Raw genomic sequence first — 13,659 nt, 5'->3', positions numbered from 1 at the left:
TCCACTAGCAAAAGCATACGTTACATGGAAGACAGCTTTTTAAATGAAACTGAGTCCCACAAAAAAATCCTACCATCTATCAAATCAAATAATCACAGATCTATTATGATGATGGTTAAGAACAAAAATAGGCAATGTTTTTCAAATGCTGAAATAAACTCTAATCTAAGCAAACAACACACTACAAAACTCTACCTAAAATGGGCAGGAGAATCTCACCACAACTGGACATTGCTTTTAAATATTGTCAAACAATTATATGTTGTCTTTGTTCCCATCCTTCATTTTTATTGTATGAAACTTCATATTGATATCATCAATTACAATCCAACATTTCCTCTCAAGCACTGCCACTCAATAAAGTCAGGAATGTTATCACATCATGGGTAATTGCTGAATTATTGTTTTTAAAATAACATCTGTATGTGTGTACTTTGAGCTGAAATATGTCAGCTCCATTGCCAGAAGTTGGTATTATTATAGCATATTTCAGAAATGTAGCAGCTTTCAAAATAATTTTTAAAAGCATTTTACTTTTATCACAGGAACTTCAGAGCATGCATGTGAGCTTGACAAAGCTACTATGCTTCCCAATGCCATATAATTTTTCAACATACTGTTGTTAGATTTACATCACTCAGAAAACTGGGGGGAGTACCTGTTTCTCTGGTCTTCTGTGTCCCTCTCTGTAGTAAACAAGATAATACCTGCCTCCTTGCTGAAATATTGTGAAGCTACAGGAGCTAACACTATCATAAATTTTCTACCTAAAATTTTGTTTATAAATGTGCTAATAAGGAGAGAAGCTTTTGAATACAACATCAGTGCTGCAGATTTCCATGAAAGCTCATTTTGGTACAACTCTAATTGGGCTGAGTGGGTGAGTGAGTCACTCTTTTCAGTGCATTCCTGGGTGGTCTTGGGATACTGGTGTAGACCAGAAGAAGCACTGCTGCCTAGAGAGTGTAGCCAACTCAACCATTCCCACCCACTCCCAACTTGGCCTGACGTCCAAGAGCCTGTTATAAGAAGTGAAGGCCCCATAGAAAGAAGCCATTTCCGAATATTTTCTTGTCTCCCAACATTTCCACAAACTAACAAAACAAGGAAGAAACTCTTGAGCACGTTGCTGTTCGTCCACTGTTCACGTAAGATATAAATACACGACTCTGTAAAACAGTGCCTACTGTTAGAAGCCTTTTATACTTATTTTTGTTTTGTTTTTAAATAGGCAACTAATTGTATTATCCAGAAAACATAACTCAAATCCATTTGAGTGTCACTTTAACATTCCTGTTTCAGTAAAAGAACAAGTAGACAGAAAATGAGTACACATGTAGTAGAAGTGACCAACACCGTCAACCAAGTAGACCTAATAGACATTTTTGGAACATTTCACCTAAAAAGAGCAGAATACACTTTCTAGTCAGCTTGTACAAAGGACCATTCACAGAGATAGGCCACATATAGGGCCATAGACAGGTCTCAATAAAATTAGAAAGACAGAAATCAGACAGAGCGTGTTCTTTGACAACAATGCAATTTTACAAGTTAGTCACAAAAAATATGTGGAAATCACCAAATGTGTGGAAATTAACACAATTCTAAACAATCCATGGGTCAAAACAAAAATATTGCAGGGAAAATTAGAAAATATTTTGAACTGAGTGAAAATTATATGTGCTGCCTATACTTGATGGGATACGGTGTTCAAAGGAAAAAATATAGTTGCAACTGCTTTATATCAGCATGTAGATAGAATTAAAAAGCCAAAATTAATGGCCTATGCTTTTTGTTTTCAGAAAGAGAAAAAATGAAAAGCAAAGGGAAAGAAATACATTTGAGTGAAAGGGTATTTCCTGAAGAACCTGGGTTATGCCCCCAAATTGAAGAAAGAACAACAGGAATGAGGGCCCCTGTAGGGACAGGGCCGGAAATAAGAATTCAAACATTGTCAGCCCTGTCTGCTTTCTCTCTCTCTGTTTGCCCTATTTTATTCATCACTGCATAATGCCACTGCTTTCAGTTTTTTCATGTGGCAGGGAACATCCCACATTTTCACAGCTCCTGAACACATAGAAAAGATACGTTTTCTCTCCCAGCTTCTGATTAGAACACCCTAGAGAAGGACGCTGGCCAACCTGCTCTAGACCTGTGGCTGCCCCTGGCCAGGCCACAGCAACCACTCTGATTGGCTCAGTCTGGCTGGTTATCTACCCCTGTGACCAGGGCATTGGGTGTGTGATTATGGGATTGTCTGCCCCTGGCAAAACCACAGGGCACTTCCCCCAAAGAAGCAGAGTGGCAGGGTACAGAAACAGAACCACAATCATTTTGGCTTCAGAATAGCTCTCTTTGGTATCAGCCACAGGAAAGTTATTTTTCCCTTTCATAAATGAGAAAACAGAATAAGACACAAATTAAGACACACACACAGTGGAACTAGATGGAGTCAAGTCATATTCATGCCATTCAAACATCACTTTTGAAGATTTTAATAAACATACCTTCCTTAGCAATCTGTTACTGATATAGGTAGATTTTCAGAAATTTTGTTTTAGGAAATATTGAGAATTTCAGACCTTAAAGTGGATTAATCAAATACTTACTTTTGGAGGGGTCAGGGAAGATAGGAGAAAATTTCCAATACATTGTTCAACAGTCTGGGGATGTGTTAGTCAATATCCATAGTGACTCAGAATACAGAAGGGAGATGGTGTTTCAGTATCCTTTATCTCTGTGCACAATGGCTCCGCTTCTTCCAGGTTCTGTTTCCAGAGAACAGGAAATATTCTGTGCTTTCTAGATTAACTCACACTTTCAGGTAGGACTTGGTATCTGAATTGACTATATCCCAGCTGAGCAGTCTACACCAAACTCTGATGTTGTCATTGGTTGTTTTGTTTTGTTTTTCAGTAAAAGAAACTTATTTAGCTGAGTTCAGATCTCTGACAAATGATCAGTAGCTATCTGGAAGTGCCTAATGGTCTAACATCTAAAACTTTGGTATTATGTATAAAATTTTTATTTTTAGTTAACTGGGTGGTTCAATGGCACAGATACAAATTGAGACATCATTACGAGCCAGGAAAAATATTTACTTTTTTTTCTGTGTATTTCTTGCAATCTAAATGAGACCAAGTTGTTTATGAGAAAAGAGGAATTCTAATAGCAACCAAAGGCAAAGCTTATTCAAAAACACTTCAGGCTTTAGAAAATTAAGTCAAATTAGGTGAATTATTAAACTTCATGCAAAAGTAAAAAAGCAAATATTAAATAAAAGTGTCTTAACTAATTGAGTATAAACCAGGTTGAAACCAATTTTTAGGGGAAGGCTTTGATTTGATGTAATTATAAACAGTCATGTAATCAAAGTATCACCAAAAGCTCACAAATCACCACTAAAGAACTTATTCATGTAACCAAACACCCCCTGAACCCCAATAACCTATGGGGAAAAAAAGCTTAATTCTGTAAATGTACATATACTTGAGTTTTTTCATAAGAATAATGCTACTAGTCTAGCCCAGGGTTAATACAGATATTTTTCTCTCTAACATAAATTAGAATAATTTGATAACATTTGGGTTTCATGAATAATACAGAGATAAAACCATCTCACATAATTTAGTATTAAATCACTTAACCCATAAACATTTGTAGCTGATTTCTCATAGGAAGGTAATGATACAAAATAACCTCTCAGGCAAAGTTAAAACCGTTATTTTGGAAATATAAGGATATTCTGATGATGAGCCATAGTCAGATAATATACAGGGGTCTGGAACACTAAATTCTGTTCTTGTATTTTACCAAGGCCACAACAGGAAGCAGTATAATGTAGAGGAAATAACACTGAACTAGGAGATAGGATGTTTGGACTTTGATGCCTTCTACAACCAAATAGTCAGATGACCTTGAATGAGCCACTTAACTGCTTTGTGACATAGTTATTTCTGTAAAATAAGAAGGTTTGAGAGATGATCTCAAAGTCCATTCCAGCTCTGTAATTCCATGACTCCTTACATATAAATGTGATTAGCATGGTGCTTAGACCATGGAAAATAATTTTTAAATGCTACTATATTTTCTTCCTTTCCTTTTCTTTCTTATCTTAATCCTTTTTATGAATCCAACCACATTCTCAATCCATATTGATTTCTGTATCTCTAATATGTATCTAGTACAGAAGCTGGCAAAAATTGTTATCTATTAAAAGGGTAGTATTTGTTGTCAAGGAACTCAGTCTAATAAGGCAAATGTGTAAGTAAATTGCATTACTGTGATTGAAGTCCAAAAACATTAGTAATTTATGTTCCTTACAAAACAGTACACAAAAGAGACTGATGAGCTATTCTTTAAGGTAGGCCAGAGACAATTAAGTAGAGAACATCTCAATATCTGAAATAGGTTTTTAAAAAATGATTAGGAACTAAACAGGCAATAGAGAAAACAGAATAGTCATTGGAGGCATGACACAGTAGTGTACTCAACTTAGGTGCAAATACAAAACTTGTGGTTAGTTGTCATAAATTTCCTGTTCTTAAAATCAGATTTCCTGGCATATACTATCCCTTCTGAGTGATTTTTTTTTATGACAAATGGTTTATTTAGTTTAAAGCTTCTACTGAAATATCTCTATTACATTTAGTATTCCTTGATTATTATAGATATTATTATACATACAACATTATATGTTTACATATTTTGGGTTGTTCTCTATTTGGTTCCACCAATGAGTATGCCTACTCTTTCACAAATATGAAGTATATTAACTACTATAACTTCATAATATATATGATATCTAACATGGCAAGTCCTCTCAAATTTATTTTTTAAAATTTTTCCTCTTTAAGAATGTCTTACGCCCTTTCCGCCATCTTCCCGCGCCGCCACAATGGTGCGCATGAATGTCCTGGCTGATGCTCTCAAGAGCATCAACAATGTCGAAAAGAGAGGCAAACGCCAGGTGCTTATTAGGCCGTGCTCCAAAGTCATCGTCCGGTTTCTCATTGGGATGATGAAGCATGGTTACATTGGCGAATTTGAAATCACTGATGATCACAGAGCTGGGAAAATTGTTGTGAACCTTACAGGCAGGCTAAACAAGTGTGGAGGGATCAGCCCAGATTTGATATGCAACTCAAAGATCTAGAAAAATGGCAGAATAATCTGCTTCCATCCCACCAGTTTGGTTTCATTGTACTGACAACCTTAGCTGGCATCATGGACCATGAAGCAGCAAGACGAAAACACACAGGAGGGAAAATCCTGGGATTCTTTTTCTAGGGATATAATACATACATTTACAAATAAAATGCCTCATGGAAAAAAAAAAAAAAAGAATATCTTGCCTATTCTTGAGATTTTGCTGTTTCATATAAAAGTTTAGAATCAGCTTGTCAAGTTGCACTAAAACCACCATTGGAATTTTCTTGGAATTTCATTAAGTCTAAAGATTAATTTGGGGAAAACACACATCTTCATGATATTTAGTCTTTCTATTCATGAAGTGTTATGTCTGTATTTATATAGGTCTTCTTTAATATATTTTAATAAAGTTTTAAATTGTTTCCATAAAGCTTTGCATATTTCTTGTTAGATTTGTTACTCTGTACCTATTTGCCTATTTTTATTGCTATTATAAATGGTATTTTTAATATTTTTTCAAGTTACATATTCTCTAGAATCTCTAATACAATGTTAAAGAGAAATGATGATAAACAACTTTCCCGATTTTAAATAAAATGCTAATGTATTTTACCATTAAAAAGGATGCCTTCTGTTCATTTTTGGTAGATAATTTTCATCAGATTAAAAAAAGACCCTTTTATTCCTATTTTTCTAAGAGTTTTTATAGTGAATGTGCATTGCCATTTCAAATGCCTTTTCATTTATTGAAATAAAATTATGATTTTTCCCTTTATTATTGCAGTGAGTTACATTAGTGAATTTTCTAATATTAAAATCCCTTGCATACTTGGGATAAACCCAATTTGGCATATATATTATATGTAATATATATAATATACATATAAAAATGTATTATATATAATATACATATAAAATGCATATATTATAAAATATATATAAATATTTATATATTATATATTATAATATATATATTTTATATCTATTTCACTGGATTTGATTTGCCAATAGTTTGCTTAGGATTTTTGCATCTATATTCATATCTGATATTGGATTACAAATTTGCTCCCCCATACAGTCTGTTCCAGCTATTTTATTGCTGCATAACAAAGTACTTACTTTAGAGGCTTAAAGTAACAACTCTTTTATTATGTCTCCTGGTTTTGTGGCTTGGAAATTTGGGCAGGGCTTCTCTGGAAAATTGTTCATTTCTGTATGCCATTAACTAAGATCATTCAGTGCTAGTCAGCTTGTGACTGAACTGAGCTGAAGTCCAAGACAAATTCAATCAAATGCCTGGTGCATTGGCAGGGAAGGCTGGAATGCTGGGCTCAGCTGGGCCCTTCTCCTTCTGCATATAGTCTCAGGGTCTCATTGCATAGTCTATACAACAGGATAGTTACACTTCTTCCACAGTAGTTCAGGGCTCCAAGCAAACAAGGTAGTACCCATCAGTCCTCTTAAAAGTTAGGTCCAGAATTATCATAACACCACTTCTGCCATATTTTGTTAGTTTTTTAAAAAGGCAGTATAAGCATTAAATACTGTAGAGGAGAGGTAAACCTAACTCTTTGTGGAACTAGTTTCAAATACTTTGCATCCGCGATTTACCTACCCAATAATTATTTATGATTTTGTTATCAAGGTCAAAGTAGTCTAATAACAATGGTTTGATTTCCTCTTTGTCTATTTGCAAGAAAACACTTAGTATGATTTTAATCATCTGATCCTTAAATGCTTGTTAGAAGTTTCTTCTAAAACCATTTTGGCCTGCTGTTTTTTTGTATGAAGATAATAATTTTAACACTACTCAGGCTTTCCATTTCTTTCTGAGTCAGTTTTGATAAATCCTTTTTCTAAGGAATTATTCATTTTTTTCTAAGTGTTTAGTATATCGGTACAAAATTGTTTATTGTCTTCTCTTTTTACTGTGTACAGATCCATAGCTATGTCAATTTTATTATTAATATTACTATTTTATTTTAAGAAAACATCTCATTCTGTGGCCCAGGCTGGAGTGCAGTGGTATAAATATGGTTCATTGCAGCCTTGACCTCCTGGGCTCAAGTGATCCTCTGGCCTCAGCCTCCCAAGTAGCTGGGACCACAGGCATGTGCCACCACACTCAGATAATTTTTAAAATCTTTTTGGAGAGATGGAATCTCACCATTTTGCCCAGGCTGGTCTCAAACCCCTGGGCTCAAACAATCCTTCCACCTGGGCTTCCCAAAGTGCCCAAAGTGAGATTATAGGCATGAGCCACTGTGCCCAGTCTATGAACATTATTTATGTGTTGTTCGTTTGTCAATCTAGCCAAAATTTATTTACTTCATTAATATTTCAAAAACTAACATGGTTGTTAATTTCTATTCCTTATTTGATTGTTTCTCCTTATTTTCTGCACAATTTTGACTATTTTTTCTCTCACCATTATTTCTATTAAATTTATTGTCATGTTTTATCTTCTTTTAATCCCTTATTTTTATCCATGTCTTACCTATTTGTAGAAGTTTTTATACATCCTGAACGTAAGGTTTTTGTTGATTATAAGTGTTATAAGTATGTTCTCCCACTCCGTGTTTTTGCTGAAAAAGTTTTCATAATTTTAAAGTATTCTAGTATATCAATATTTTCTTTTATGATTAGTGTTGTGTGTGCTGCTCAAGAAATCTATCACAATTTTCGAAGTCATAAATATATTCCATATTATTTTTTAAAAGATCTAGCATTCACATAGAATCAATATTTGCATTTCATATCAGTAGGGGTCAAATATATGGTTGGTTGTCTAGTTACGGTTATCAAGTTGAGCTGGAACCACTTATTGTTACCTAGTTGACCATATGGTTATCTAGTTGACCCAGAACCATTTATCGAAAAGACCCCCCCCTCCTTTTCCTACTGCTCTGTAATTTCTTTTTTAACATAAATCAAATAGACGTATATGTGTGGATTTGTTACTGAGCACCATTTTGTTACATTGGTCTATTTATCCATCTTTGTTCCAGCACCACATTATTGCAATTACTATAACTTCATAATAAGCTTAATATCAATTAGAATAAGTTCTCTCTTCTTGTTCTTCTTCATTAAGAAAGTTGATTACTTATGGCTCTTGACTCATTGCATTGCTCTATGAACTTTTTAATCAACTTGTCAATTCATAACTTAAGAAGACAGAAATTTCACTAGAACTGCATTAAATCTAGTGGATCAGATCGAGTAGAATTGACATCTTTGAAACACTGATTCTTTAAATCCATAAATGTAGTGTATATCTCCATTTCTTTAAGTCTTCTAAAAATTTATCTTTAAATTGTTTTTTGAATAGTGGTCATGCACAACCTATGTCAGATTTATTCCTAGGTATTGGTTGTTGTTTTAATGCTACTGTAATTATTATTTTACTTCATTTTCTAATTCTCTGCTAATACATAAAAATATGTTATGTTTTCATATTGGATATTGTACTCAATAAACTTGACAAAGTCATTTCTTAATTGTAATAATTTATCAGTGATTATTTTGGATTTTCTGAGCATAAATTATATTGTACATTAATGATACATTTTCTTTCCTTTCAAATGATTGTATTTTAATTTTATTTTGATTTACTGCACTGGCTAGGACCCATACGAAAATGCTGACTCAAAGTAATGATAAGTAGTGCCCTTACATTATTTTCTATCTCAAACAGAAAGCTTTTAATATTTGCCATTGAATTTTATATTTGCTGTAGTTTGTTTTAGAATATCTTGTATTTGAAATGAGATTAAGGAGGTCTTATTCTAAGAGAAGAGCTTTTACCATTAGTAACATTAAGTTTCATCAAACACTTTTTCTGAATTCATTTGGATGATTACAACATTTTCTCTTTTATGCCGTTAATGTAGACTACAACGACTGATTTTCTAATATTAAACCTACCTCATATTTCTGAAATAAATCAAATGAGGTCAATATTTTTATCTATTGGCTGATTCAAATTTCTGATTGAATTTACAGACTTTCATATCATCATCATAAATGAATTGGCCTATAATTTTCATTCTTTAATATTCTTTAAAATTTTCCATTTTAAAAATTATACTGTAAGCTTGGACATATTTCTTCTATTTTATTCTCCAGGAAAGGTGACAAAATTAGCACTTTATTTCACAAAGTTTACTGGCAAATACAATACATTTATTTAGAATATTTATAATTTCTATTTCTTCTTGCATTAGTTTTAGTGTTCTATTTTTCTAGGACTTTATTCATTTTACATATTTTTCAAATTTATTGGCATAAAGTTGGGAACATAGGATCTGTAGAAATATAACCTTTTCATTTCCAATATTAGGTATTTCTGCATTCTCTCTTTTTAAACTTTTTCTTCATCAGTCTCAGAAGGAAGGAGTTTGTCAATTTTATTACTCTTTCCAAAGTACCCCGTTTTGGTTTTGATGCCTCTATCTCATTTTTTTTAATCTACCATTGATTTCTTGCTTGTCTCTCTATGATTTCTGTTCTTCTCTTCCACTGTCTTCAAGACTCATCTACTGTGTTTTTCTGATTTCTTGAGACAATTCATTAACTTTAATCTTTCTTCTTTTCTAATATATGTATTTAAAATTAAAAATTTTTCATTCAGCATGCCTTTAATTACATACCATGAATTTTGACAGGTATTATATTTATTAATATTTTAAAATATTTTCTAATTTTTGTTGTAATTTCTTCTTTAACTCACAGACTGCTTAGGAGCATATTATTTATTTTCCAACTATTTGGGGGGATTTTCAAGTTTCCTTATTGTTGTTGACTTTTAATTCTACTGTGGTTGGCTAGCACACTCCATTTTATTATAATCCTTTTAACTTTTTTCTTGATTAGAAAAAGAAAAGGTACAGCTCTCTGCCAGTGCTCATTTAATTTTACATAAATATGCTCTCTGAGGCTGAAGCAAATCGGACTGGTTTTCACTGTGAAAATAAAATATAAAAACTGGGCACGGTGGCTCATGCCTGTAATCCCAGCACTTTGGGAGGCCGAGGTGGGTGGATCACCTGAGGTCAGGAGTTCAAGACCCGCCTGGTCAATATGGTGAAACCCCACCTCTACTAAATATACAACAAAATTAGTCTTGTGTGGTGGCACATGCCTGTAATCCCAGCTACTCGGGAGGCTGAGGCAGGAAAATAGCTTGAACCAGGGAGGCAGAGGTTGCAGTGAGTCAAGATCGTGCCACTGCACTCCAGCCTGGGCAACAGAGTGAGACTCCATCTCAAATAAATAAATAAATAAATAAATAAATAAATATAAAAACTGTTCTTGGATTTTTTTTCTAAACAGAACTAACATTAGAATCGTCTATTTCAGAAAAACTGGATTCATCAAATGTCAACACCTGTCTGAGAAAGATGTTAACATCACATGTAAGAATGTTTGATTTTCTTGGATTCGACATTTTCGGTGACTAAGAATTACTATATTTTGTAAATGGAATAACACTACTGAAAACAGAATGCATAAATAGAAAGATGTCTTTTCTTTTCAAAGTCGATATACGAGAGCAATGCGAAAATAGTAATAAAAGCGAGCTGTTTTGTTGCAAAGTTACCTCACGGTAAACCCTACAGCCACAAAGTGTCACCAACGAGTATTCTCAGGGCTTCTCGGGGCAAACAGGCAAAGAGTTAAACGTGGCCGGGCGCGGTGGCTCAAGCCTGTAATCCCAGCACTTTGGGAGGCCGAGACGGGTGGATCACGAGGTCAGGAGATCGAGACCAACCTGGTGAACATGGTGAAACCCCGTCTCTACTAAAAAATACAAAAAACTAGCCGGGCGAGGTGGCGGCACCTGTAGTCCCAGCTACTCGGGAGGCTGAGGCAGGAGAATGGCGTGAACCCGGGAGGCGGAGCTTGCAGTGAGCTGAGATCCGGCCACTGCAACTCCAGCCCGGGAAACAGAGCGAGACTCCGTCTCAAAAAAAAAAAAAAGAAAAAAGAGTTAAACGTGCTGCGACATGCTTTCTGCCCTGGCTAGCATACATGTACTGAATTTTAGTAAATTTTCTCTGCTCACAGAGAATTAAGCTAAAAATGTCACCATTTAGTGTTACTTTTTTCTTCTTTCTTACTTTAAATAATTGACTATTTTAGTTATATACTCTTTACTTTTTTTATTACCGTGAGAGATGAAAACCTGGATTCTTCATTTATCAAAGAGTAGCATAATTTAGTCCTTATATTTCTTCCAAGACAGTTCAAGAACCTTCGAATATGTAACCTCAGTTTATCATTCTTTAGATTTATATGGCATTGTTGTCATATATTTTAACGGTATATGTTTTAAATTCCAAATATGATATTATTATTATCATTCTTAATTTGAACAGTCAATATTTAGACCCTTTTTGCTGTTCTTTCTCTTGCATCTCCACACTTTTCTGTCTAGTTTTCTGTCTAGTTGCCTGTCTAAAACTATCCATTTACCCTTTCTTACAGAAGAACATGCCTTAGTATTTCTTTCAGTGTAGATTTTCAGGTGATAAATTCTTGCAGTTTTTCGTTGTGTGGAAAACACTTTTATTTCACCTTTATTGATGAAGAATGTTTTTATTGAAAATAGAATTTAAAAAATATATATATGTATAAAGAAAAAAAAGAAAATACAATTTTAGATCGGCACTTATTTTCTTTCAGCCTTTATTTTATTGGGTTTGAATTTTCATTGCTTCTATTAACTAATTGACTATTTTTTTTCTTCTAACATATATATTTGAAATGAAACATTTCTCTCAACATAGCTTTAGCTACATATTATGAGTTTTGAAGGTTAATCCTATTTTAATTTCTGTAGAGTTACAAAGATTTTCTTCCTGGCTGCTTTTAAGCATTTTTCTATCTTTGTAGTTCTGCAACTTTACTATGATATACTTATGTGCGATTTTGCTTTTATTTACCCTGTTTGTTTCATAAAGCACCTTGAAGCTATGGCTTTAAATCAACTTGTCAAACCAAGGCCCGTGGGCTGCATGCAGCCCAGGACATCTTTGAATGTGGCCTAACACAAACTCATAAACTTTCTTAAAACATTTTGATATAAATATACATATATTTTTTTGCAATTTTTTTAAAGCTCATTAGCTATCATTTGTGATAGCGTATTTAGGTGTGGCTCAAGACAATTCTTCTTCCAACGTGACCCAGGGAAGCCAAAAGATTGGACACCTCTATTTTAAATCTCATCCTTTTTGGAAAATTTTAAGTCCATTATTACTTTAAATACACTTCTGCCTTATTTTCTTTCTACTCTTCTCCAGGACTCTAATTATTCACGTGTTAGTTGTGACTCACATATTCCCTAAACTTAGGCTATTTTATCTATTTTCTGTCTTAAAAATATATTTTCTCTGAGCTATCTTCTAAATGTTAGTCCAAACTGCACCATTTTGTAAGCTCCCTGCTATTTTGCAGACCTTGGTCAAAGTGAAACATTTCATGGGGGTTTGGGCCATGAGAAACCTCCTGTCTAACGACCTGACCGTGTTGCAAGGCGGAAAAAGACCCAACTAAGGAAACATCCCTATCATATCTTGCTGGACAAAGGTCCATGGAACACCACGATGACATCCCACTGGAACAAGGGCCAGAACCGCCTCATCATTGGAACATCTTTTCAATATCCTGCCAGACAGCAAGACACACTGGTCAGATCCCTCCTGCCCATACTTGCAACTACCCCTAGCCTGTAAACAGTGGTGGGCTCTGGCATTAGGCTGGTCCCCCACTTCTGTAGATTTTATGCTGGACATGAAGCCTGCATTTGCTGCTGAGTGTCCTCTTTCTCTCTCTCTCTGTGTGTGTGTGTGTGTGTGTGTGTGTGTGTGTGTGTCTTTCTTTAACCCTCGCCATCCCTTCGAAAACTAACACTAATTCATTAATCTTCTCTTCTGTCGGATCTCATCTGATAGTAAACTCATCATTTAGTTTTCAGTTTCAGGTTTTTGTTTATTTGTTTCATTCCAGGATTTTCATTTACTTTTTTGTTGAAATTATCTTGAACATGGTTAGCATAGTGTCTTTAAAATCTGTGTCTGGTACTTCCATTTTCTGGATCCCCTAGAATCCCCTAGGTAATGGGGCTCTTCCATCATCTGTTGTTTCTCTTGGATTTTGATCATATTGTTTGATTTATTTATGTGTCCTTTTGAATTGAGTGCCAGATAGTATATATAAAACATTTTAGAATTTAATTTAGGCTATATTATCTTTCCTTAGAGAAAATGTATATCACCTTCGGCAAGTGATTAAGGGCTCTATCTGGAATCACCTTAATCCAGTTTGAGAAGCCGAGATTATGCAAACTAGGTTTCAGTTCCTTCGAGGACTTCATTTACAGCTAATCACTTCTAGAATGAGCTGTTCAGGATTCCAACCCAAAGCATGAGGATTCTACCACTTTTCAATCTTTCTTGACATGCCCTCGTCTCCAATATTTAGGAGGAGAGGAAACTGGGGCCT

The 13,659-nt window shown here is 34.4% G+C and overlaps 1 pseudogene; it reads left to right on the top strand.

The window, feature by feature from the left end:
- The first annotated feature begins 4,875 nt into the window (after positions 1-4,875).
- On the top strand, positions 4,876-5,322 carry LOC105477534 (small ribosomal subunit protein uS8-like; annotated as a pseudogene).
- The last annotated feature ends 8,337 nt before the right edge of the window (positions 5,323-13,659 follow it).

This window comes from Macaca nemestrina, chromosome 2 (genome assembly GCF_043159975.1).
Source record: "Macaca nemestrina isolate mMacNem1 chromosome 2, mMacNem.hap1, whole genome shotgun sequence".
Classification (NCBI taxonomy): domain Eukaryota; kingdom Metazoa; phylum Chordata; class Mammalia; order Primates; family Cercopithecidae; genus Macaca; species Macaca nemestrina.
Note: the sequence above shows the minus strand (reverse complement) of the source record. Positions and strands in the feature narration are given on the sequence as shown.